The sequence below is a fragment of the Bos indicus genome, chromosome 13 (genome assembly GCF_029378745.1).
Source record: "Bos indicus isolate NIAB-ARS_2022 breed Sahiwal x Tharparkar chromosome 13, NIAB-ARS_B.indTharparkar_mat_pri_1.0, whole genome shotgun sequence".
NCBI lineage: Eukaryota > Metazoa > Chordata > Mammalia > Artiodactyla > Bovidae > Bos > Bos indicus.
In genome coordinates, this window is record NC_091772.1 from 11,188,591 (window position 1) to 11,215,622 (window position 27,032).

General features: G+C 41.7%; 1 long non-coding RNA gene across 5 annotated transcripts; it reads left to right on the forward strand.

The window, feature by feature from the left end:
- The first annotated feature begins 218 nt into the window (after positions 1–218).
- LOC109568113 (uncharacterized) lies at positions 219–24,273 on the forward strand. 5 transcript variants are annotated; one of them, XR_011569974.1, is made up of 6 exons: positions 219–6,296; positions 7,031–7,090; positions 10,601–10,646; positions 16,346–16,554; positions 16,683–17,241; positions 22,257–24,273. It is a non-coding gene; the product is annotated as an uncharacterized lncRNA (long non-coding RNA). The 5 variants fall into 5 exon arrangements; XR_011569977.1 differs by having other exon boundaries at positions 16,346–16,550; XR_011569975.1 differs by having other exon boundaries at positions 219–3,224; positions 6,214–6,296; positions 16,346–17,241.
- Positions 24,274–27,032: the final 2,759 nt, after the last annotated feature.

Below are 27,032 nucleotides of genomic sequence, written 5' to 3' on the forward strand. Positions count from 1 at the left end.
ACTGAGCGACTTCACTTTCACTTTTCACTTTCATGCATTGGAGAAGGAAATGGCAACCCACTCCAGTGTCCTTGCCTGGAGAATCCCAGGGATGGGGGAGGCTGGTGGGCTGCCGTCTATGGGGTCGCACAGAGTAAGACACGACTGAAGCGACTTAGCAGCAGCAGCAGCAGCAGCAGCTATATTTTGCCTATCTCATTACATGAAAGAAATTTTAATCTAGATACTTTGTTTTCTTTACCCAGCTCTTCTTCCCCATCCCTCTTTCAAAGCATTAAAAGCAAAATACTTAAGCTGATTTTGTCCAGGAATTTTCACCATGCATGTAGAGTATCCTGCTCGTGGCCTCCCTGTGTGGTGTTTATTCCCTGGTACTTTACTGGCAGGTTTCTCTGAACCTTAACGTCTAGAACCCATGACCTGAAGTGCTGAGAGATCTCCCCCTTCAGTTCAGTTCCTCAGCTGTGTCCAGCTGTTTGCGACCCCATGGACTGCAGCACGCCAGGCCTCCCTGTCCATCACCAACTCCTGGAGTGTACTCAAACTCATGTCCATTGAGTCGGTCATGCCATCCAACCATCTCATCCTCTGTCGTCCCCTTCTCCTCTCTCCTTCAATCTTTCTCAGCATCAGGGTCTTTTCCAATGAGTCACTACTTCACATCAGGTGGCCAAAGTATTGGAGTTTCAGCTTCACTATCAGTCCTTCCAATGAATATTCAGGACTGATTTCCTTTAGGACAGACTGGTTTGATCTCCTTGCAGTCCAAGGGACTCTCAAGAGTCTTCTCCAACACCACAGTTCAAAAGCATCAATTCTTCAGTGCTCAGCTTTCTTTATAGTCCAACTCTCACATCCACACATGACTACTGGAAATACATAGCTTTGACTAGACGGACCTTTGTTGGCGAAGTAATGTCTCTGCTTTTTAATAGGCTCTCTAGGTTGGTCATAACTTTTCTTCCAAGGAGCAAGTGTCTTTTGATTTCATGGATGCAGTCACCATCTGCAGTGATTATGGGGCCCCAAAAAATAAAGTCAGCCACTGTTTCCATGTTTCCCCATCTATTTGCCATGAAGTGATGGGACCGGATGCCATGATCTTAGTTTTCTGAATGTTGAGTTTAAGCCAACTTTTTTACTCTCCTCTTTTCAGTTTCCTCAAGAGGCTCTTTAGTTCTTCTTCTCTTTCTGCCATAAGGGTGGTGTCATCTGCGTAAATGAGGTTATTCATATTTCTCCCAGCAATCTTGATTCCCACTTGTGCTTCATCCAACCCAACATTTCTCCTGATGTACTCTTCATGTAAGTTAAATAATCAGGGTGACAGCCTTACCGTACTCCTTTCCCTGTAGGCAAAACATTTGATTTCTGCTCCCCTTGTCTTCCCATAAAAGGGAGTTTTGGATGATAATTTCCCAGGAAATCTCCAGTGGTTTTAAGACCAAAGACTGGTTTTGATGCTTTGTCTCATTCCTTCCAGCTGTTTTGAGTTCTGTTCTCCTTGGTTAACAGAGGCTTATAAAAATGCATTGGTTATTTTGCAGCTTCACAGGTAAGACAGCAGAGGCTTCCCAAGGGCCAATCCAGTTCCATTTGAGGCTGGACCAGTCATCCATGTGGTTGGCCTCTGGTTCTCATCAGCTGTCTTGTTCTGTGTAAAGTGAAGATGGTGTGTAGAGTGAAGGTACAGGCAGAATGCTTCACAGTTCCTGTGTTCCAAGAACAGAGATGCTCCGCCAGCTCACTCTTCAACCTTGTTCCCAGCAGGTATGACGGATTTGTTTGAGTTCTGAGCTGCTGTCAGAGTGGAGAGTCTGATTGGATCTCCATGCTAACCAAAATGTTCAGCACTGGTGCATCGCATATTGACTGATTTCTAACTTGAAGTCCTGGGGTCTTCCTGGAGGAAAGGACAGCAGGGACTTGCTCTTGTGTATTGCCAGTGGTGGTGTCTTAGATCAAATGCCTGCGAAGTTCCAAAATGTGACCCAAGTCAGGTGACCCAGCCCTCCTTCCCATGTAGTGAACAGCGTCGGGGATGTCTCTCCCCAGCGGTGGTACTTGAACTGTGTATTCTCATCTTCATCATGATAGTGTAGCGAACTTTTTGTGCTTGGCAATGAAAGATGGACAATTCAAACCAGATGATTATAATCCACGTGGCTCTGGATGTAATAAAAAACAGTCATATGATGAGACACAGTCTATTTCTTACACACACATTCCACTCATATATGTTTGATTTTAATTGTACTCTGCATCTAATTATAGTCCTTTCTTGGCTAGTCCCACATCGTCATGGACCGTGGGGCCCAGAAAGACAGCTAGGCAGGCACCAAACTGACCCTCCACTGGGCGTTATTTGAGAGCTGATCATAAGGCTTCAAGTTCATGGCTGCAGTGGGTGCTGCCCCTACATCAGTAGCACAGAAACCTTCCTGTTGTACCAGAACGTCCATCTAAAAATGGGTAACATCTGTAGGAAGGCTGGGGCAGAGGGTAACACTGCCCTAGCAGGTTAACAGCCCTTGAAAACCAACCAATCTCAGGTCCCCTGGAAACTAGAGAGGCCTGTAGCTGTCATGAACAGGTCAGACCATGTATGAACTCACAGGAGACTCAGTCTGGCGTTCTGGGGATCAGAGCAGATGATTTAAAGTCTCTATATATCTGTGTGTTCTTTGAGAGAAAAGATTGGGGTGGAGAAGCAAACTGATCAAAAATTCTACGCTAAAGAAAATTAAACAGCTTTCTTTAGCCTTTAATATTCTGGTTTGATTGCAAATCTCTAAGAGGGGGAAATAAAAGGGAGCTTTTCCCAAATGTTTTTCAACTGTGATTCCATCTTCACTGGGAATCACTCAGATTTCAATATGCACAAATGCCCCCCCCCAACCCCCACCCCAACCCAGTTTGGAGAATGCCAGCTGGAGAGATCAGGGAATCTCCCGCTCTCCAGGGTTGCCAGTTCTGCTGAGACTCAGCTCCCAGGTCGGTGCTTTAGCAGTCCAAAGGGGTAGCCTTCACAATTGGACCCCCACATGCTTGGTGGTATGTGAATGCTTGCTAAAGTTACATCAATACGTGGATTTAAAAAAAATTGTCAATCCATAGCCTGCCTGTGCACCCTTTCCAAAGGTTACTCTGCCGAGAGCTGAGCAGCAGTGAGCGGTCCCAGGTGGGCAGAGGGGCTTGCTTCCTACAAAGATCTCTCCATAAAGGTGAGACCTGCCTCTCTCCCTCTGCTTACTATGATGAGTTTCTCCAGGACCCACAAATCTTTTGAGTGCCAGACAAAGTAGTGTTTTTTGAGAAAGTGAAAGTCTGTCGATTTAGTATTAAATCTTTTTCCAACTCAGATGATTTCTAATACTTTGCTTTCATGAAATTTGAGAGAAGACCGAGTTGAGCTCTGTCAAAAGTTAGATCATTAAAAATCATTTTGATGATAGATCACCCTATCAGAGGGAGCTCTGTAATGGACATTACTATGATAAAGTTCCTTTCATTTTCATGAAAAATGTTGCATAGTTTGTACAATAACTGTAACAACAATAATTGTAAAGTGAGATTAATGTTGGTGAGGATTGCTATCTATTTTAGGGAATAGATGCATCTTAATTTAGCAAGTCTGATGCAAACTGGTTTTTCCAATAACATTGTACTTTTTATATGTAATAATTATTTATGAAATCCTGTTGTGATAAATCACATATTAATAGTACCTATCATGATAGTTCAGTCTAGAATTATTTCTTTAATATCTAGAGCTACTTGGCCACAGAATTTAAACATTACCTTCAAATTAAAATGTACAAAATTAAATTCAAGTTATATACACACTTTTGCTGTGGATAAGTATAAGTGATCAATGAAAGGATTTTAGGCATAAAATGTATCACATTAATATAAAATTATGTGAGAAAAGTAGAGTGGAAATACAACTAAGGAGTAAATGAAATAACTTTTGCCTACCAAAGATGAGCTTGTAGGTGTATATTAAAATGAATTAAGGTGGATCTCAAATTGCTGTGGCATTGGATTGTCCTGGAAACAGTAAAGAAGTCATATTAGGATTTTACTTTTAAATGTTTCCTATTTCTGTTTCACCGGAGATTATATCCTTTGCAACTATTTAGATTGATGAAGAAATGTTTTAGATGTTAACTTAAACAGGTATGAAATGTCATATAGTGGGGTTTTTTGTTGTTAAAAGATAGTATTAATATGCATTTTGAAATATGCACAAATGAATAATTAGAAAAGAGATATAGTTTAAAGAATTATGTTAAGGGGTAACCAAGCAGGAAATTGAAAGTCTCTATATCCAACAACACATAATAAAAATGAAAAAACAGGGGTCCAGAAATGGCTCCATTTGGTCTGGTTCAGGCTCTTTCCACACTTCCTCCCCCTGCCCTCCCTCTAGTGCAGGATCCAGGGCTAACAGGTCCTCAGCTCCCAGCTTAATGTCCCACGTTACCACTGCTCTCCTCCTCCCACGTGTGGCACTCATTTCTTTCACACTTAATGACAATCATGTTGACTTGGCCCCGGGACCACCTCATGGAACTATCCAGGGAGTCATCATCCCCTGGCCCATGCTCCCTGCCTCACTCTTGCCTCAAATCGCAGAAACCCTCAGACAATAGAAAGCCCAAGTTTAGGCCTAGGCCCTAAGCCCTTGTCCATCTATCATCATCTGAACGATTGCTATTAATTTGCGCATTTGCAGTTCTCAAAGTGCCTCCCTCTTTTCCTGTATACCACAACCTGCTGTGATAGAGGAAGGTAGAAGATGGATGGATGGATAGGTAGGTAGGTAGAAAGAAGAAACTGGGGCTCAGAGGATTTAAATGGTTTGCCTGTGATGACACAGCAAGAAATGATAGAGTTAGTATTTGGAACCAGGTCACCTGTTTTCAGACTCTTCGCCTTATGCACAACATCACTGAACCCAAGTCCAAGGTCAAAGAAAACCAATTGGAATCTTTCGAGCCTGGGGTGGCCTACTCAAACCTTACTGATCATGTAACCCTGGAGATAGTGGTGGGTGTTAGCATGTGGTCCTTGTCCGATGGCTACTGTCTGGGGCCTTCACACTTCATCCAGGTTCTCTGCCAGACATTTGGAAAGGACTTACAGCCGGGGAAATGAACACATTTGTGTACTTCCACGTACCGTGGGACAAGATTCCTTAGTACAGGACATGATGGTGTGCAGCTAAGAGAGCTGAGTACAAGCAAACATTCACATAAACATGGGCAAGTTTTGCCATGAGTGGTGTTTTAGTCTGGATAGCTGTACCGGAAATAAAACTTGGGTAGATGTCAAAACACCAGTCATCTAACTTCAGCTTTATTTTTAGTTAAAGACACTGACTTTTAGAAACCAAGAGAATACTAACCCTGTTTCAGCTCACCTCAGAGTGCCCAAATTAGTAGTTATTTCTGGCTAAGTTGACTTCACCTATGCTTTTGTGTCATGTTTTGGAAAACTTTTGAGGATACTTTTTTTTTTAATGCATTCAGACATATAGTTTAAAAATAATTACTCCTACTATGGAGCTTGATATTTTTATTCTTCATTGTGAGGTATTTCATCTGAGGCTGAGCCCTTAAAACGTTTAGAAGTTAGTTGGGATTCAGGGTCACAAAAAATTCCGACACAACTTTAGCAACTAAACAGCAACTGAACGACAGAGTGATTGGTTCCCTAGAACTTAAAGGAGTCTATCTGTAAGTCAGATACACAGTGAATAATTTTAGTTCACTTAGCACGCACGGGGCATAGTTTACTAGAGAAAGGACCATGGCTTTATAACCAGCCGAAGGTTTCTCTCCAAGACCACCTGGAAGTTCAGGTGTGCAGATGGACAGGAGTTCAGCAACCTGGACTTACCCTACCTGTCCTCGTGGATGGGCCCCAGCTGTTTCCTTCTGAGCACAGCCAACTTGCTGAGTAGTCAGGCTCACTGTCAGTGACCGACATGCGTAGACTGTCCAGCAGGGAAGGGTGAAAGACACCAGTGTAAGTGACCTCCCCTGGCATTTGGGGCAGGCAAATCTATTCCTGTGAAACTTTGCTGTACAGGAGAAACAGCATCCAGACCCCTGGTGTCTACACATCAATAATGCTTCTGCTACGATTAGGATGAATAAAAGTCACCTCTCCCAGAGTTTCAAATATCGAGGATCATTTTACTTTCAGCTGCCAGTGCTGCATGCAGAGAGGACACAGGGCTCCAGGGAGGTGGAGGGGCTTGCCTGAGATCATAATGCAAGTTATTAATGGTAAGTCAGAATTTTTTCTGATATCTCTTGACTCTAAACACCCGCCTACTACTATCCACCTGTGAATTTGGAATCAATTTACAGATTAATTTACTATTTGTGCCAGTGTTGTGAAGTGTTGTAATGTCCTATGCCAAAGATACTTGTGTGCATGCTCAGTTGCTAAGTTTGTCCCATTCTCTGCGACCCCATAGACACTGGCCTGCCAGGTTCCTCTGTCCATGGGATTTACCAGGCAATAATACTGGAGTGGGTTGCCATTCCCTCCTCCAGGGCATCTTCATGGGCTCTCCTGCATCTCCTGCATTGGCAGGCAGATTCTTTACCACTCTGCCACCTGAAAGGGCTTCAAAGATGCTAATGGTATTTTATTAGTATGATTTGATATCTGTTTATAGTCTAAGGCCGTAGCAACAGAATATAAGCTATAGAAGAAAAATTTAAGTTGGAATCCATTCTGAAAGTACTTGAAAAAAAAAGAAAAAAAAGATCAGGGATGGTTAGAACACAACTGTGCCCATACTGACAGCTTTGGGAGGAGTGGGATATTCCAGTCTGGAGTAGTCTGGAATATTCTCCATGTGCCCCAGTGCCGAGCACCAAGCCTGGCTCAAAGCTGACAGCCAGCCAGCGTGTGTTCATCCAGACTGAAGCACGTGCATGTTTGCATTTGAGCTGCTCTCTTAGCTCATCAAAAGGAGTATCTTAGAGTTTTTCATTTCTGATTCCTCCAGGGGTTCCTATCAGGCTCCCCTGGATTATTGGGAGGAAACTGGACCCTGAAAGTAGCCCAGGTGAGTGGGAACTCAGAAGGCATGAGTTCTTGCCTTGAAGTTCAGAAGCTTGAAGCAGCCATGCAAGATGTGGCCAGGACGAGCTGCCAGTGCTGCTGGGCTGGTGTGTAGAAGAGGCCCCCTGGCCAGCTCATCAGTCGTCATGCCCAGGAGCTCTAGCATCCAGAGCAAGGTGCTGGCTCCCAGGTGCTCCGAGCTGCGGGAGCTTCATTCGTATTATTGTTTCTAACCTGCTGATGCAGGCTGCGTGTAAGTACAAGGAGAGGAGCGAGTTGGGTTCACATGCAAATCCACCTGAGCTCCCCAGCCTGCTGCTGCCTTCCAAGAAGAGATGCGGCAGCTCTGCAGCTGAACCTCAGCAAGTCCTCTACATGTGTTTGTGATAGGAGCTTCCTCTTCCAGAACACAGATACTGTTGGCTGTTTTGCTGAGGCAATCAACTTTTGTTCATTCCCAGCAGAGCGCCTACACAGCCCTAGGCTTCTGTTTCTCTGGACTGTGGAAACACTGGTCTCCTTTTCAGCTCTCCTTGGAAAACTGTTAGGGACCTCCTAGAGAGGACAGCTATAGCTTGGGGTTCTAAGTGGATCCAGGAGAGGAGGAGGGTAGTGTGGGCACAGATGTTACATGCACCAGTTTCAGCAAATGAGACAATGCAGAGTGTCCACAATATCAAACGATACGCCTCTGGAAATCATAGCTGGCCACGGGATTCCACAGTTTAAGAAATGGCTTTGCAACATGTTCAGAGTGTGGCAAGTCCTTCAGGACTCTGTGCCCAGTATTTTCTAGCTACTCAATGACATGGGAAAGGGGTTAGAAATGTTCTAATGTGAAAGAAATGTAAAAGAGACCTAAGTCACATAATAATAACCTTACATAGTGTTTCAAGCCTATGATACGAAAGAGTTTTTTAGGTATTTGAGGAACTTTTGGATATTTGAGGACAAATAATAATTTGTCCATATCTGCAATCAGATTTTTTGGTATATAATTGTTCATTGAAGTCTCTAATGATCCTCTGTTCTTGTATCTTATCATTTGTAATGTCTTCTCCTTCATTTACAATTTTATTTCAGTCCTTTCTTTTTCTTGATGAGTCTAGCTAAAGATTTGTTTATATTTTTAAAAAACAGAGCTTATTACTTTCATTGATTTTGTTATTTTTTTAGTTTCTATTTCATTTATTTACATTCTGTTCTTTGCCTTCCTTATATTAACTTTGGGCTTGGTATGTTCTTATTCTTCTGGTTCCTTATTAGGTTGCTTATCTGAGAGCATTCTTTTTTCTTAATGTACACATTTATTGTTATAAACTTTCCTCTGAGAACTTCTTTTGCTCCATCCGTTAAGTTTTGGTGGTGTTTGTTTTCTTTCTCTCTTTTTTTTTAAATTTAAATTTCTAAACAATATCTTGCTGAGCAGTTGTAGAATGTTTCTAAATTTGTAGATAAATCAAATATTTAAAAATTGTAAATGAAGCTCACTTTTGTCTCTGTCTTGACATCACCTGGATGAATGATGACTGAGATAGCAATGATGGGGAGTCTTTAAATTTTAACTAGATTTCATTGTGTAGTCATTGTGATTAAAATATCCATTTCTGTCAGTGCACACAGGTGTATCGTCTTGATAGTGTTTTCATGATGTTTATGGCGCAGATAAAAGTAGCCCTTGTTAAATGCAGTCTCAACCAGTTTTCTCATTTGACCTCTTGCCATCATAGAAGAGCAGTCTAAGGTTACTTCGATAGCACTGTGGCTATGTTGGGTCTTAGTACTTGAGAGCCGTGAAACTGGAGGACGTGCTTTAGCTATGCGGTCACAGCGGGCCTCTGAACACTTCATCCCAAGTCAGACACTTCCCCACGCTGGCCTAAGGGGAGGAAGCAAATGCTTGACCCCTGTCCCAGGCGCAGGCTGCCTACTGCAGACCCACGTTCATGGTGCTGGGGCACATCCATCTTTTCAAAGAAGAGATTTGGAACCAAGCAAGCACTTCTTCGTTCCTTCTCCCAGACTCACCCGTTAGATAAATCTCCTCTCTTCTCATACAGGAGGGTAGGAGTATAAGTCCTCCCCTTGAAACTTCAGGCTGAGGAAATGAAGTTCAACTGTAATTTCTGACCAGATTTAGATTATAATTGAGATTACACTCATGCTTTTTGTATATACCAGCTAATGATGAGAGCTTTGGATAGAAGTATGCTAGACAGTAAAGAGAGATCTGTTGTGTGTTTTCAATTTTGTCCTAAACAACCCAAAATGTAGATAATTCATTTGTTGACTCATTTTAATAAACCAGGTTTTATCTGGAGGAAGCAAACATTCTTTTAAGGACGAATCTCTTCAGTTTTGGCCTGCTTGATTCAAATAAAGATTTTCTCCTTCAAGTTCCCTTTCCTGTATTTAAAAAAATTCATGCTTTATAAATTAAATATATCTTCTCCAAATAGGAGTTCGATATTAATTATTCTTATTCATGCCTTTAAAGCATATGATTTAGTTAGAAAGCTACTACATCATGTCATGCCACAAGCGTTATTGAACTACGAACAAGGTTTTACATATCATTTTCTCTATGTTATAGTTAAAAATCTATGTATTTTTCTTAATCTGAGGAAGTAGCTGGCATAGGACTCAGTAAGAAGGCCATTGGCTTTGTTACTTCTTTTGTAGAATTAGGAAATTTGACTAAATCAATGAGTCTCATACCTTACAAAAAGTTTTTTTTTCCCCCAAAGAAAACAACCTTTCTTTCAAAAAAAAAACAAAACACTTTTCCACAGAACCATATTATATAAAATAGGGACAAGTATAGAGCCCTTTAGCTAAAGGAGCGACCAGAGAGCCTGCAGCTGTGATTTCTCTGTTCAACTCTGCAGTGACCCCTGTGGGGCCTTCCACTTTTATGGGACATAGTTTGGAAACTAACAGTTACGAGAGAATCCTTCTCACTAAACATCTTTAGAATTAAAACTTGCTGGTATCTTGTTTTCTTGTGTATAATTTTCTCACCTTTCTGTGTTTTCGTTAAGTGGAAAAGTTTAAAGAAAATCACAGATGCGTTCTCCTTATTAACAGTTTGATTTCAAACCACTTCCTCCATTCGAACTCGATCCTCACCTAGAAATCAAAATAAAGGTCTCGGAAGTATGTATTTAGGGCAGGAGCTTTTACGGGAGAAGATAGTAATCTCGTGGGTCATTTCTAGGACTATGCATGATTCCCTAATTCTTTGAAATTGTGTGTTCTCGATAGACTGGTATTTATTGTACATTTTCTCAGATTAAATAGCATTCCATATATATGTTCTCTGTTATCTAAAAGCAGAATAAGTGGGAATTCATTTTCTTTTATTTATGTGATTATTTTTCTACTTAAGTAATCTTCAAGTTAGGTCTAGTCTCTAAAAGTATTATTTAAATGTCACATTTAGTTAGTTCTGTGTCATTCCTATGACAGTATCTCTTGCTTAACTTAAACATAAATAATATTTGACTTATTTCAGATGCAGCAGGAATTGGCCAGGAGTATAACTAGAGAACTAACAAAAGGTATGTTGCCAAAACTTATGAATTAAATTTATTCATTGATTTCTGAAATACACTGAAAACAGTAAATGGCATCTTTTGCCATTGTTTGGATAACAGATGCTATGTTAAATGATTTTTCTTATACATAGCTAATGAAAAATGTGAACGCATGAGCAGTCATAATGAAAAATATCCTTCTTCCTCATTTATTCATCATGTTGCATAGCTTTAAAAAAAATCTCAAAAGGTCAAAGTTATTGATTTAAATACTAATCACATCTAAAATATACCTTCACAGAAACATCTAAACTGAGGTTTGACCAAACGGCTGGGATCATATTCTAGCCAAGTCGACAGATTAATTAACCATCACACTGGGCAGATATTTAAGCTATCAATTTTAAGGAGAATATTGAAATTGTCTAGTATTTCTCCAATTCTAGGCTAGGTTTTATGGAGAACCTATACCACAATCTATTTATGCCTTCCTGTCCTCCTGCAGGAGTTGGTTATTGATTTTGTTACCCAGCCAGACTTGGGTCCACTTGCCCAATACACAGTCAAACCAATCTTCTGACACCAGGTCGTGATGAAGGAAACTGGTGTTTCTTGCAAGGTGCCCAATGTGGGGCCAGGCAAGGAGAACAGAGGGTTCCTTCTCAAAAGACCCAAAGTCTCTGATGGCTTCCAGGGAAGGGTTTTATTGTTGTTGGTGTTTTTTTGTTTTTGTTTTTTTTAATGTCAGTGATTTTTTGTTAAGCAAGGCAAGCTACAAAATACTACACAGCGTATTTCCAGTAGGGAGAAATAGCTAGATATAGACACACAAAAACACACACACAGGAGTAGATACAGAGATAGCGGTATAGAAATATATGTCTCCAAGTTTTGTATTAAACTGGAGGACATATATTTGTATTAAACAAGGAGGACAGGCTAGTTTATGAGAGAATTAACAAAATTTTAAACATTTCCCAATAGTTAGAATACTTGGGAAAAAATGAACGCACCTTTTGGTAAACTAGAATAAAGAAATATATGTGGCTTAGGTTTCCTAAGGATGAAAACAATTTTTAAAAAATACTTATTTTATATTGGAGTACAGCCAGCGAACAATGTGGTGACAGTTTCAGGAGCACAGCGAGTGACTCCGCCACACACAGGCTGCTGCTGCTGCTACTAAGTCGCTTCAGTCGTGTCCGACTCTGTGCAACCCCATAGACGGCAGCCCACCAGGCTCCCCCGTCCCTGGGATTCTCCAGGCAAGAACACTGGAGTGGGTTGCCATTTCCTTCTCCAATGAATGAAAGTGAAAAGTGAAAGTGAAGTTGTTCAGTCGTGCCCGACTCTTCGCGACCCCATGGACTGTGCAGCCCAGACACACACATGTATCCATTCTCCCCCAAATTCAGGGAAGGGCTTTTGATGGCAGAGTTAGGGGTGAGAGTGTGAGATGCATGATAGCTTGTGTACATCCTTTTGGGCTGATTGGTGGTGAGGTAACTGGGTGACTTTAGGAGTCAGTATCATCGACCATCAGGTTTCAACTGGTCTGGGGTGTACATAGGTTTAGTCAACATGCAGTTAACTTCTTCCAGCTGGTGGGGTGTTTCAGTATCTGCAGAAGAATTCAAGGATATGGCTCAGAATGTTATCTACAGCCCTTGAGGAGGAATTAAAGGTCCTTGACTTTGAAGTTTTAACTATAGTTATTTTGTCTTGCTCAAATGTTTTTGTTGCAACATTTTCTCACTTCTCTGATTTCATTTGCTCTTGGGTCAAAGCCTCAGAGGCTAAAGCTTTTCTACAAACAAAAGGCAGGGTCTGTGGGCAGATCCTCACAGGGTCCTATTCCATTTCCATCGGTTTTTCTTTTTAGTGTGTCCTCCTTTATTTTTAATAGATTTAAGAGGCAGAGAGAGGGTTCCGAGTTAGGAGTTTTGCATTCATAACCCACCTAGGCTGGAACATCTAGAAAAACCTCTCTTCTTAAAATAATCTGTGTGTCATATTCCTCCACCTCATATATTAAATACACATCATGCCCTTCAAAAGCTGCACACCCAAAACCAACCAATTCCAGAGTCCAGTCTCTGCGCTGGATGCTAGAGATGGAAAAAAAAACAAACAAAATGTGGCTTCTTCTCTCACGTTGGTTGTTACTGGTTGCCACTGGGCCCCTCAACACTCATGACTCTTTGGACTGAATAAAGGTACTTTATGAAACTGCAAAGAAAATGGAAGGAAGTCATTGGAAAGACCCCTTAGCTTCTGAGATATTTATTGGGAGTTGGAGAGATTTGTTCTGAAGGGATATGAAGCCTTGTCCCAGCAGGAAATAATTGTTAAAAAATTTTTATTGGAGTATGTATGACTTATAGTGTTGCGCTAGTTTCAGGTATACAGCAAAGTGAATCATATATATATATAACTGATTATATATGATTATATATAATCATATATATATAACTGATATATGTGATCCACACATGTATATCCCTTCTTTTCAGATTCTTTTCCCATATGGGTTATTGAGTAAATTCCCTGTAATATATTGGTGGTCCTCATTAGTTATCTATTTCTATTTTATGCATAGTAGTATATATATATTAATTCCAATCTCCTAATTTATCCCTCCCCCATGTTTCCCCTTTGGTAACTGTAAGTTTGATTTTGAGATCTGGGAGTTGGTTCCTATTTTGTAAATAAGCTTATTTTTATTAGATTCCACCATTAAGTGATATCTTATGGTGTTTGTTTTTCTCTCTCTGAGTTACCTCATTTAGTATGAAAATTTCTAGGTGCATCCATGTTGCTGCAAATGGCATTATTTCGTTCTTTTTATCACGGAGTAATACTCCTTCGTGTGTATGTGTGTGTGTACCACATCTTCTTTATCCATTCATCTGTTGATGGATATTTCGGTTGCTTCCATGTATTGGCTATTGTAAATATTACTGCAGTGAACATTGGGGTGCATACATCTTTTTAAATTATGGTTTCCTCTGGATAATTGACCAGGAGTGGGATTGCTGACTCATATGGCAACTCTATATTTAGTTTTTCAAGAAACCTCCATACTGTTTTCCACAGTGGGTGTACCTAGTTACATTCCTGTGAACACTGTAGGAGAGCTCCCTTTTCTCCACACCCTCTGCAGCATGTATTGTTTGTAGATTTTTTTATGCCGCCTATTCTGACCGGTGTGAAATGATACCCCATTGTAGTATTTCTGCACTTCTCTAATAATTAGGGATGTTGAGCATCCTTTCTGAGCATCGTTTCATGTGTTTTTAGTCATCTGTAAGTGTTCTTTAGAGAAATGTCTATTTAGATCTTACACTAATTTTTTGATTGGGTTGTTTGTTTTTTGATATTGAGCTCTTTGAGCTGTTTGAATGTTTTGGAGATTAATCTGTCAGTTGCCTCCTTTGCAAATATTGTCCCCCATTCTGTGGGTTTTCTTCTGTCTTGTTTATGATCTCTTGTGCTGTGCAAAGGCTTTTAAGTTTAATTAGGTCCCATTTGCTTACTTTTGATTTTAGTTTCATTACTCTAAGGGGTGGGTCAAAAAAGATACATTAATGTGATTTGTGGCAGAGTGTTGTGCCTGTGTTCTCCTCTAAGAGTTGTATAATGCCTGTCCTTATGTTTAGGTCTTTAATCCATTTTGAGTTTATTTTTGTGGATGGTGTTAGGGAGTGTTCTGATTTCATTCTTATACATGTAGCTGTCCAGTTTTCTCAGCACTGCTTATTGAGGAGGCTGTCTTTTCTCCATTGCATAGTCTTGCCTCCTTTGTCCTAGATTAATTGACCACAGGTGCGTGGGTTTCTCTGGACTTCCTATCCTGTCCCGTTGATCTGTGCAGTATATTTCTCTTTTTGTGCCAGCACCAGGGTTTTGATTACTGTAGCTTGTGGTGTAGTCTGAAGTCAGGGAGCCTGATACTGTCAGCTCGTGCTCTTCTTTCTTAAGATTGCTTTGACTATTCCGTGTCTTTTCTATTTCCATGCACACTGTAAAAATTTTTGTTCTAGTTCTGTGAAAAACATCATTGGTAATTTGATACAAATTGCACTGGATCAGTAGATTGCTTTGGTTAGTACAGTTATTTTGACAGCAGGAAACGGTTTATTCAGAGTGGTTCTAGGTATGTGGTGGCCGCCTTGAATTAAGTCAGATTCAATCAGATTCATTAGATCAGATCTGATTTTCCCAGCCTGTGGCTCTTTGTGTCCTGCAGAAGGCGCCAAATGACTGGCCAGAGCTCTGATGCTTTGGAAAACGTGAAATGTAATTCTAAAAGGCCAGCATCTTAAAGCATTCAGTGGTCTGTCTGGGACCCTTGCTTTTGCTTCATTTTAGTGTGATGTGGATCAAAATGAGAAGCAGACAGGAAAAGGGTTGCCTCTCCTGGCATGTGGTAACATTGTGGAATATGGAAATGTGAGTCAAACACAGAGACAGCCCCGTCAAACAGCACCTGAACACAGAGCTTGTATGGGAACTTGTGTGTGTGTCTGTGTGTGTATGTACTTGTGCTTCTGAGAAAGATTAAACAGTAAAGAATGGAAGTGATGAAAGATACTTCAAAAAAAAAAAAAGGTGAAGAGAAAATATTGGAGAAAAACCTATAAAAAGAATAAAAAAGTGCGTCATGAAAGAGAGAGAAAGAGAGAAAGGAGAGCTCAAGGGGGCATGAGACCAGGGAAGGTGGATGAAAGTACTGACACGGGAGCTCCAGGAGGCAAGATCCTAGTCCTCTCTTTCCTGCAGTTCTAATAATAGTTGAATTTCAGATGACTGTCATACAAGTAGAGGACAAGAAAAAACACACCAAGTCATCTGGAACCAATTCAGTGGAATTCTTTATTTCAAGGACTCTTTATAATTTCTCTATATTTTACATATATCTTACATACTATATTTTACATATTATATGTTTATATTAATATATAAAATATATATTTATATATGAATGACAATGTCAGGTGGTAAGTTTTGAATTTTCAGTGATACCAAAGAGAGTGTGGCAGGAATTTAGGAGCAAGTTGTGTGGAAGTAAGCTAGTGTGGTCGGGAGAGAAGACTAGCTCGGGAGGGCTGGGACATGGCCTAGGCCCTGATTGATGGGGAACGAACAGGATATTTGAGATGAATGAACAGAATTCGCTTCCTAGAATAGTTGTTAAGCAAGGATGTTATGAACATCCATAAACCTACAGTAAAGATGGCAGAGTGGCAAAGGGATTAAAAGAATAATCTTGTTAACAACCTTCAGAGGAGTTATAAAGGATGAGAAGCCAGAAGTTCCTAATTCAGCAACATTATCTCCTTGTTTTTTCAGTGTTCTTGCATCAATTGTACCATTTTTTTTTTAATTTAATAAGTTGGTAAATGGTAGGAAAGCTTGACATGACATATTTATTGTATGCTTTTCACAGATCCATATTTATATCATCCAGCTGCTTTAAACAGTTAAAATTATGATCATAAGATACGTGAAGGGCATAGACAATGATCATCTTAAGAAGAGGATCAGAACAATTTGAAACCAAAGGAGGAAGATTAGTGTAATTAAAAGTTACTTCTTGTTTAATAAAGAAAGCTGTATTCCTTAAGACTTATGCTTAGACATATTATTATTTGAGGTTGTATTTTGCCTATCTCATTACATGGAAGAAATTTTAATCTCGTTACTTTGTTTTCCTCACCCAGCTCTTCTTACCAGCCTTCGTACAAAGCATTAAAATGAAAATATTTAAGCCGAATTTGTCCAGGAGGTTTCACTGAGTATGTAGAGTATCCTGCTCACAGACTTGCTGTGTGGTGTTTATTCCCTGGCACTTCTCTGGCAGGTTTCTCTGAACCTTAACATCTAGAACCCATGACCTGAAGTGCTGAGAGCTCTCCCCCTTCACCTGTAGGTAAACCGTTTGATTTCTGCTCCCATTGTCTTCCCATAAAAGGGAGTTTGGGAGGGTGATTTCCCAGGAAATTTCTAGTGGTTTTAAGATCAAAAACTAGTTTTGATGCCGTATCTCGTTTCTTCCAGCTGTTTTGAGTTCTGTTTTTGGATTGCTGCTGCTGCTGCTAAGTCACTTCAGTCATGTCCGACTCTGTGCGACCCCATAGACGTCAGCCCACCAGGCTCCCCCATCCTTGGGATTCTCCAGGCAAGAACACTGGAGTGGCTTACCATTTCCTTCTCCAATGCATGAAAGTGAAAAGTGAAAGTGAAGTCTCTCAGTCGTGTCCAACTCTGTGTGACCCCATAGACGGCAGCCCACCAGGCTCCTCTGTCCTTGGGATTCTCTAGGCAAGAGTACTGGAGTGGGGTGCCATTTCCTTCTCCAATGAGAGGCTTATAAAAATGCATTGGTTATTTTGCAGCTTCACAGGTGAGAGCAGAGGCTTCCCAAGGGCCAATCCAGTTCCATTTGAGGCTGGACCAGTCATCCATGTGGTTGGCCTCTGGTTCTCATCAGCTGTCTTGTTCTGTGCAGAGTGAAGACGGTGTGCAGAGTGAAGGTACAGGCAGAATGCTTCACAGTTCGTGTATTCCAAGAACAGAGATGCTCCGCCAGCTCACTCTTCAACCTTGTTCCCAGCAGGTATGACGGATTTGTTTGAGTTCTGAGCTGCTGTCAGAGTGGAGAGTCTGATTGGATCTTCATGCTAACCAAATTGTTCAGCACTGGTGCATTGCATATTGACTGATTTCTAACTTGAAGTCCTGGGGTCTTCCTGGAGGAAAGGACAGCAGGGACTTGCTCTTGTGTATTGCCAGTGGTGGTGTCTTAGATCGAATGCCTGCGAAGTCCCAAAATGTGACCCAAGTCAGGTGACCCAGCCCTCCTTCCCATGTAGTGAACAGCGTCAGGGATGTCTCTCCCCAGCAGTGGTACTTGAGCTGTGTATTCTCATCTTCATCATGATAGTGTAGCAAACTCTTCATGCTTGGCACTGAAAAGATGGACAATTCAAACCAGATGATTATAATCTACGTGGCTCTGGATGTAATAAAGACAGTCATATGATGAGACACAGTCTATTTCTTACGCACACATTCCACTCATATATGTTTGATTTTAATTGTACTCTGCATCTAATTATAGTCCTTTCTTGGCTAGTCCCACATCGTCATGGACTGTGGGGCCCAGAAAGACAGCTAGGCAGGCACCAAACTGACCCTCCACTGGGCGTTATTTGAGAGCTGATCATAAGGCTTCAAGTTCATGGCTGCAGTGGGTGCTGCCCCCACATCAGTAGCACAGAAACCTTCCTGTTGTACCAGAACGTCCATCTAAAAATGGGTAACATCAGTAGGAAGGCTGGGGCAGAGGGTAACACTGCCCTAGCAGGTTAACAGCCCTTGAAAACCAACCAATCTCAGGTCCCCTGGAAACTAGAGAGGCCTGTAGCTGTCATGAACAGGTCAGACGATGTATGAACTCACAGGAGACTCAGTCTGGCGCTCTGGGGATCAGAGCAGATGATTTAAAGTCTCTTTCTATATAACTATGTGTTCTTTGGGAGAAAAGATTGGGGTGGGGGAGCAAACTGATTTCAGAATTCTGCACTAAAGAAAGTTAAACAGCTTTCTTTAGCCTTTAATATTCTGGTTTGGTGGCAAATCTCTAAGGGAGGAAATAAAAGGAAGCTTTTCCCAAAAGTTTTTCAACTGGGATTCCGTCTCCACTGAGAATCACTCACATTTCAATGCACACAAATGCCTCCCCACCCCCGCCGCAACCCAGTTTGGAGAATGCCAGCTGGAGAGGTCAGGGAATCTCCTGCTGTCCAGGGTTGCCAGCTCTGCGGAGACTCAGCTCCTAGGTCAGTGGGAATCAGCTCCCAGACAGTCTGGTGGTGGGGGGGCCTCCACAATTGGACCCCCACATGCTTGGTGGTATGTGAATGCTTACTAAGGTTACATCAGTGCATGGATTAAAAAAACCTGAAGATCCACAGCCTGCCTGTGCACCCTTTCCAAAGGTTGCTCTGCCAAGAGCTGAGTGGCAGTGAGTGGTCCCAGGCGGGTGGAGGGTCTTGCTCTCTACAAAGACCTCTCCATAAAGGTGAGACCTGACTCTCTCCCTCTGCTTACTATGATGAGTTTCTCCAGGGCCCACAAATCTCTCGGGTGCCAGATAAAATGGTTTTTTTTGAGAAAGTGAAAGAGTCTGTTGATTTAGTATTAAATCTTTTTGCAACTCAGATGATTTCTAATACTTTGCTTTCATGAAAATTGAGGGAAGACCTAACTGAGCCATCAGAAATTAGGTCATTAAAAATCATTTTGATGATAGATCACCCTATCAGAGGGAGCTCGGTAATGGACATTGCTATGATAAAGTTCCTTTCATTTTCTTGTTCATTTTCATGAAAAATGTTTCATAGTGTGTACAACAACCATAACAACAATAATTGTAAAATGAGATTAATGTTGGTGAGGATTGCTATCTATTTTAGGAAATAGATGCATCTTAATTTAGTAAGTCTGATGCAAACTGTTTTCTCCAATAAAATTTTACTTTTTATATTTAATATTAATAAAATCCTGTGTGTAAATCACATATTAATAGTATCTATAGTGATAATTCGGTTTAGAATTATTTCTTTAATATCTAGAGCTATTTGGCTACAGGATTTAAACATTACCTTCAAATTAAAATGTACAAAATTGAATTCAAGTTATATACATATTTTTGCTGCAGATAATTATGGATGACCAATGAAAGGATTTTAGGCATAAAATGTATCACATTAACATAAAATTATGTGAAGAAAGTAGAGTGGAAATACAACTTTAAGGAGTAAATGAAATATCTTTTGCCTACTAAAGATGAGCTTGTAGGTGTATATTAAAACGAATTAAGGTGGATCTCAAATTGCTGTGGCATTGGATTGTCCTGGAAACAGTGAAGATGTCATATTAGGATTTTACTTTTAAATGTTTCCTACTTCTGTTTCACCGGAGATTATATCCTTTGCAACTATTTAGATTGATGAAGAAATGTTTTAGATGTTAACTTAAACAGGTGTGAAATGTCATATAGTGGTTTTTTTTGTTGTTAAAAGATAGTATTAATATGCATTTTGAAATATGCACAAATGAATAATTTGAAAAGACATACAGTTTAAAGAATTATTTTAAGGGGTAACCAAGCAGGAAATTGAAGTTCTCTATATCCAACAGCACATAAGGAGAATGAAAAAACAGGGGTCCAGAAATGGCTCCATTTGGTCTGGTTCAGGCTCTTTCCACACTTCCTCCCCCTGCCCTCCCTCTAGTGCAGGATCCAGGGCTAACAGGTCCTCAGCTCCCAGCTTAATATCCCACGTTACCACTACTTTCCTCCTCCCACGTGTGGCACTCATTTCTTTCTTAATGACAATCATGTTGACTTGACCCCGGGACCACCTCATGGAACTATCCGGGGAGTCATCGTCCCCTGGCCCATGCTCCCTGCCTCACTCTTGCCTCAAATCCCAGAAACTCTCAGACAATAGAAAGCCCAAGTTTAGGCCAGGCCCTAAGCCCTTGTCCATCTATCATCATCTGAACGATTGCTATTAATTTGTGCATTTGCAGTTTTCAAAGTGCCTCCCTCTTTATACTTCCTCTTTTCCTCTTTACCACAACCTGCTGTGATAGATGAAGGTAGAAGATGGATGGATGGATAGGTAGGTAGGTAGAAAGAAGAAACTGGGGCTCAGAGGATTTAAATGGTTTACCTGTAATGACACAGCAAGAAATGGTGGAGTTAGTATTTAGAAGCAGGTCACCTGTCTTACTCTTGCCTGGAAAATCCCATGGACGGAGGAGCCTGGTGGGCTGCAGTCCATGGGGTCGCTAAGAATTGGACACGACTGAGCGACTTCACTTTCACTTTTCACTTTCATGCATTGGAGAAGGAAATGGCAACCCACTCCAGTGTTCTTGCCTGGAGAATCGCAGGGATGGGGGAGCCTGGAGGGCTGCCATCTGTGGGGTCGCACAGAGTCGGACACGACTGAAGCGACTTAGCAGCAGCAGCACCTGGCTTCAAACTCTTTGCCTTATGCACGACATCACAGGCAAGTCCAAGGTCAAAGAAAACCAACTGGAATCTTTTGAATCTGGGGTGGCCCACTTAGAAACCTTACTGATCATATAACCCTGGAGAGTGTGGTGGGTGTTAGCATGTGGTCCTTGTCTGATGGCTACTGTCTGGGGCCTTCACACTTCATCCAGGTTCTCTGCCAGACATTTGGAAAGGACTTGCAGCAAGGCGAAATGAACACATAAGTGTACTTCCACGTACCGTTGGACAAGATTACTTAACTCAGAACAGGACGTGATGGTGTGGAGCTAAGAGAGCTGAGTATAAACAAACATTCACATAAAAGTGGGCAAGTTTTGCCATGAGTGGTGTTTTAGTCTGGATAGCTGTACCAGAAATAAAACTTGGGTAGATGTCAAAACACCAGTCATCTAACTTCAGCTTTATTTTTAATTAAAGACACTGACTTTTAGAAACCAAGAGAAATACTAAACCTGTTTCAACTTACCTCAAAGTGCCCAAATTATAGTTATTTCTGGCTAAGTTGACTTCACCTCTGCTTTTATGTTATTTTTTGGAAAACTTTTGAGGATACTTTTTTTTTAAGTGCATTCAGACATGCAGTTTAAAAAAATAATAATTCTGACTTTGGAGCTTTATATTTTATTCTTTAATGTGCGGTATTTCATTTGAGACAGCCCTCAAGAACGTTGTAAATTTAGTTGGAATTTTGGGTCACAAAATTTCAGACGCAACTTAGGGACTAAACAATTGAACAACAGAGTGATTGATTCCTTAGAACTTAAAGGAGTCGGTCTGAAAGTCAGATACACAGTGAATAATTTTAGTTCACTTAGCACACACAGGACATAATTTACTAGAGAAAGGACTGTGGCATTATAAACAGCTGAAGGTTGCTCTCCAAGACTACCTGGAAGTTCAAGTGTGCAGATGGCCAGGAGTTCAGCAACCGGACTTATTCTACCTGTCCTTGTGGATTGGCTCCAGCTGTTTCCTTCTGCTGCTGCTGCTGCTGCTAAGTCACTTCAGTCGTGTCCAACTCTGTGCGACCCCATAGATGGCAGCCCACCAGGCTCCCCCATCCCTGGGACTCTCCGGGCAAGAATACTGGAGTGGGTTGCCATTTCACTCTCCAATACATGAAAGTGAAAAATGAAAGTGAAGTCGCTCAGTCGTGTCCTACTCCTAGCGACCCCATGGACTGCAGCCTACCAGGCTCCTCTGTCCATGGGATTTTTCAGGCAAGAGTACTGGAGTGGGGTGCCATTGCCTTCTCCGGTTTCCTTCTGAGCATAGCTCAACTTGGCTGACTAGTCAGGCTCACTGTCAGTGACCGATGTGCGTAGATTGGCCAGCAGGGAAGGGTGAAAGAGACCAGTGTAAATGACCTCCCCTGGCATTTGGGGCAGGCAAATCTATTTCTGTGAAACTTAGCTGTACAGGAGAAACAGCATCCAGACCCCTGGTGTCTACATATCAATAATGCTTCTGCTACTATTAGGATGAATAAAAGTCACCTCTCCCAGAGTTTCAAATACCAAGGATCATTTTGTTTTCAGCTGCCAGTGCTGCATATAGAGAGGACACAGGGCTCCAGGGAGGTGGAGGGGCTTGCCTGAGATCATAATGCAAGTTATTAATGGTAAGTCAGAATTTTTTCTGATATCTCTCGACTCTACACACCTGCCTACTACTATCCATCTGTGAATTTGGAATCAATTTACAGATTAATTTACTACCCATGGCCAGTGTTTGTGAAGTGTTGTAATGTCCTGTGCAAAAGGTACTTGTGTGTACTCAGTTGCTAAGCTTTGTCCAACTCTCTGTGACCCCATGGACTGTAGACCACCAGGTTCCTCTGCCCATGCGAATTTCCAGGCAATATACTGGAATATTGGGTTGCCATTATCTCCTCTAGGGCATTATCCCAAGCTCTCCTGCATCTCCTGCATTGGCAGGCAGATTCTTTACCACTCTGCCACCTGAAAAGGCTTCAAAGATGCTAATGGTATTTTATTAGTATGATTTGGTATCTGTTTATAGTGTAAGGCAGTAGCAACAGAATATAAACTATAGAAGAAAAATTTAAATTCAAATCCATTCTGAAAATATTTGAAAAAAAAAAAAAAAAGATCAGGGATGGATAGAACACTACTGTGCCCAGAATGACAGCTTTGGGAGGAGTGGGATATTCCAGTCTGGAGTAGTCTGGAATATTCTCCATACGTCCCAGTGCCGAGCACCAAGCCTGGCTCAAAGCTGACAACCAGCCAGCGTGTGTTCATCCAGACTGAAGCACGTGCATGTTTGCATGTAAGCTGCTCTCTTAGTTCATCCAAGGAGTATCTTAGAGTTTTTTTATTTCTGATTCCTCCAGGGGTTCCTATCAGGCTCCCCTGGATTATTAGGAGGAAACTGGACCCTGAAAGTAGCCCAGGTGAGTGGGAACTCAGAAGGCATGAGTTCTTGCCTTGAAGTTCAGAAGCTTGAAGCAGCCATGCAAGATGTGGCCAGGACGAGCTGCCAGTGCTGCTGGGCTGGTGTGTAGAAGAGGCCCCTGGGAAGCTCATAAATCCCTCCTTCCCAGGAGACTTAGCATCCAGAGCAAGGTGCTGGCTCTCAGGTGCTCCAAGCTGCGGGCGCTTTATTCGTATTATTGTTTCTAACCTGCTAGTGCAGGCTGCGTGTAAGTACAAGGAGAGGAGCGACTTGGGTTCCCATGCAAATGCTCCTGAGCGCCCCAGCCTGCTGCTGCCTTCCAAGAAGAGATGCGGCGGCTTTGCTGCTGAACCTCGGCAAGTCCTCTACATGTGTTTGTGATAGGAGCTTCCTCTTCCAGAACAGATACTGTTGGCTGTTTGTTTTGCTGAGACAATCAACTTTTGTTCTTTCCCAGCAGAGCGCCTACACAGCCCTAGGCTTCTGTTTCTCTGGACTGTGGAAACACTGCTCTCCTTTTCAGCTCTCTTTGGAAAACTGTTAGGGACCTCCTAGAGAGGAAAGCTATTGCTTGGGGTTCTAAGTGGATCCCGGGGAGGAGGAGGGTGGTGTGGGCACAGATGATACATGCACCAGTTTCATTGAGACAATGCAGATTGTCTTCAATATCAAACGATACGCCTCTGGAAATCATAGCTGGCCAGGGGGTGGTTCACAGTTTAAGAAATGGCTTTGCAACATGTTCAGAGTGTGGCAAGTCCTTCAGGATTCTGAGCCCAGTTTTTTCAAGCTACTCAATGACATGGGAAAGGAGGGGGAATGTTCTAATGTGAAAGAAATGTAAAAGAGACCTAAGTCACATAATAATAACCTTACATAGTGTCTCAAAGAAGCCTACAGTAAGAAAGAGTGTATTAGGTATTTGAGGAACTTTTAGATATTTGAGAACAAATAGGAATTTGTCTGTATCTGCTAGGTTATCAGATTTTTTGGTATATAATTGTTCATCGAAGTCTCTAATGATCCTCTGTTCTTGTGTCTTATTATTGGTATGTCTTCTCCTTCATTTAGAATTTTATTTCGGTCTTTTCTTTTTCTTGATGAGTCTAGCTAAAGATTTGTTTATATTTTTAAAAAACAGAGCTTATTAGTTTCATTGATATTATGTTATTTTTTTAGTTTCTATTTCATTTATTTACATTCTGTTCTTTGCCTTCCTTATATTAATTTTGGGCTTGGTATGTTCTTATTTTTCTGGTTCCTTATTAGGTTGCTTATCTGAGAGTGTTCTTTTTTCTTAATATACACATTTACTGTTATAAATGTTCCTCTGAGAACTTCTTTTGCTCCATCCATTAAGTTTTGGTGGTATTCGTTTACTTTCTCTCTCTCTCTCTCTCTCTCTTTTTTTTTGGTGCCTAATATCTATTGTTTAGCTGCTGTGCTATAAAACCCATCATAGTGTCATGCCCAAAGGTGCAAGTTTCTTTTATCTGACTTTCAGGAAGCTAGTAGAAAATTAATGTAAGACATGCTGGAGCAAAACAGGAGCAAAAAGCACTGAAGCTTGCAGAGGCCACTTCCACCTAGTGAAGTCCCCGCATGCAAGATTGCCACCCAGAAACAGAGAGAGCCATGGGGCGCTCTACTTGGGCATCCTGAAATAATCCCAGAGCTGCGTGTTACAGAGATGTCCTTCAGTCTCTTCTGTTTGTAACTCAAATGTACAGAATGAAACTAGTTCCTCAGGCAGTATCAAAGCAGCTTTCCTCATGTCACAAAAATTTCCAGAAGTTGGAGACTTGGAAGTGGATCCCCAGTGGGGGCAGTGGTGTCAGAGCCCACAGCAGGAGGCCGGGGGAGAGGCTTACACGCCTCCACTCTCATCCTTGCTCACACACCACACCCCTTGTTTAGAACAGGTTACTCTAAATCAGCAGGAAATTCCATGCATGGTTAGATCACACAACGACCCTTCACTGTCTGCTGAGCGCGGACAGTGTGGCCACCACGTTTCAGGTGCAGCGATGCAGCAGGGACGGAGACACCATGCTTCCTGTCGTTGTGGCATTTATAGTCGCGCAACGTCTGAAGTAACCTCCTGTATAAAGAGGCAGAAACCTGGTTTTGGTAGATTTGATTGTCAGAAAAAGAGATCGTACCCTTTACTTCTGTATTTGTGTTTTTCGTCAGTTTGTCCTCCTAGGACTCCAGCTCAGACCAGTTGTGTAGTAGTCTAAGAAACCAGCAGTAGTCCACAAGTTGGCTCCAATACCCTTTTTTTTTGGTGGGTGAAGTAGCATAATCCACTAAATCCCTCAAATTTTGGTACTGCTCTGTCATCTGGGAGTGCTCTAGGAACTGTGAATTAGAAAAACGTTGACAAATAAATTAGAAATCCCAGTGAGGTTGTTCGGATGTCTGGGTCACATGTGTCCCCAGTTCTGTTCTGAGATATTCCATTGACTACCGATGCTGAGACCCCATGTGTTATGTTGACCTGGCCTTTGTAAACCAGGGGGGTCCTGATAAAAAATGTGGTCAGCATTCCACTGCAGAATCATGGTATCTCCCTAAGAGGAATATTAACCTTGATTTCCACCACTAATTGAGAAGATAGAATAGAAGGTTTAAATGCTGGCTCCAGCATTTACTAGCAGTACGACCCTGAGAACTTAAGCAAGTTAATATAACCTCTCTAAATTATTGCTTTAGTTCATTATCAATAGATGAGGCTAATAATATTTACCTTGTAGTGCTGCAATGGTTAAATGATAAAGTCCGTGGTAGAGGGTTCATATACACTGTGGGCTTCCCTTGTGGCTTAGGTGGTAAATAATCTGCCTGCAAAGTGGGAGACCTGGCTTCACTCCCTGGGTTGGGAAGATCCCCTGGAGAAGGAAAAGGCTACCCACTTCAGTATTCTGGCTTGCTTTTAACTTATACCCCGGGCGTCCCCCCATACCCTGATTCTGGACTTGGCCATGTGATGAGCCTTGACCAGAGGAGCGTTAGCAAGAGTGATGCAAGTGAAAGCCTGGTAAGTCCTTGCACATTGGGCTCTGTTTTCTTGGAATCCATCTGCCATGCTGTGAAGAAGCATAAGCAGCCATGTGGAGAAGCCCAGTTGGAGGAGAATGGAGGCCTTAAGCCAACTCCCAACTGGGATCCCAGCCTGCAGCCAGTACTGATTTCCATCCATCTGTATGAGTCCATTTTAGACCTTCTAGACATCCAACTCAAAGCCAGCAACTTTCTTGAAGCCTAGTAACCTTGTGGTCAACCCCCAGAGCTGTAAGAAGGAATAAGAAATTGTGAGAAGCCATTAGATTTGGGGTGATGTGTTCTGCAGCAGTCGATAGCTAAAACAGAGCCGTGTGGAGTCCCGCCACCACAGGTGGCACTGGTTTTGTGTCTGCTGGAAGAGTGGAGAAGTCTGGAGGAATTCAAAGAGACTGTTTGGTGCAGGCTGAAACGCAGTGGAGGCTATCCTACTGGAAGCTGCAGGAAAGAAAACTTGAGTTCTATAGCCACAGAACACTTACCAGAACTCTGCCGGTGGAAATGGAACTAGAAGAAGTGCCTCATGAACTTGGGGTCTGGCTAAGGAGATTCCTGGACAGGATGTTGAAAGTGTCATCTGCCTCCGTTTAGACACCTGTGGTAAAGTCCAGGAGGAGCTACTTGAGCTAAAGAAGGAAATGTTTAGATTTCAAGCAAATTTAGAAGAACTAAAAAGGCACTAGAACTTGCTGGTTTGATAATAAAATTGCTTTCATCTCTCCGAGGAAAATTTCTCAAAGTGAAAAATGGCCTTGGTTTGAAGATGAAATCCAGAGTGCTGTTAGTAAAGCATGACCTCAGGGTCAACGTCTCTGTTAAAACATGAACAAGAT